Genomic DNA, 688 nt, shown 5'->3' with positions numbered 1-688 from the left:
CTTATTTCTATTTTAGGTAGCCTTAACAGATGATCCAGAATACCCAATCATGGGCTGGGTCGACCCGAGTCCTCTTCGGGTAAGCGAGAACTGGCAAGTTGGAGCCTGGCTAAAAAATCTGTCATTAGAAATAAGTGTTCAGTGCAATCCAGGTAGGTGAAGGTATAATTGGTCAATTTTGGGTTCAAAAACCTGTTTTTATGGAACCAAACAGATTTACTGTTTATAATAAGGGGCCTAAGTCTGAACTAGTCTGCAATGCAAAAACATATTGAAGTAAATGATTTTGAAACTATAGTGAAACGAAGATATACATCTATGGAGCATTAACAATGAGATGATGAATTAATTAGTCAATGGATGATTTATCTAACGCTTTAGAGTTAGTCCTGACAAAAAAGTATCATGAATAAAACGACTGCCATTTTCAGAGGCTGTTTTTAAGGAGAGGAGAATAGGGGGGACTTGCCCCGGACGAAGAAAATCTAGGGACAAAAAGTTTCAATTAAATGATCTAACTATTAAATCATTTTGTATTTTTTGAAATTTTATTTTTATTAAAATAAAGTAGAGAGCAGAGTTGATAAATGAAAATAATGAACTAATTATTAATTAACTAACACAAAAATTACAAAATAATAAAATAAAATAATTCAAATAATTAATGATAATTAAATTATTTAAACAA

This window comes from Artemia franciscana, chromosome 6, assembly GCF_032884065.1.
Source record: "Artemia franciscana chromosome 6, ASM3288406v1, whole genome shotgun sequence".
Lineage (NCBI taxonomy): Eukaryota > Metazoa > Arthropoda > Branchiopoda > Anostraca > Artemiidae > Artemia > Artemia franciscana.
Note: the sequence above shows the minus strand (reverse complement) of the source record.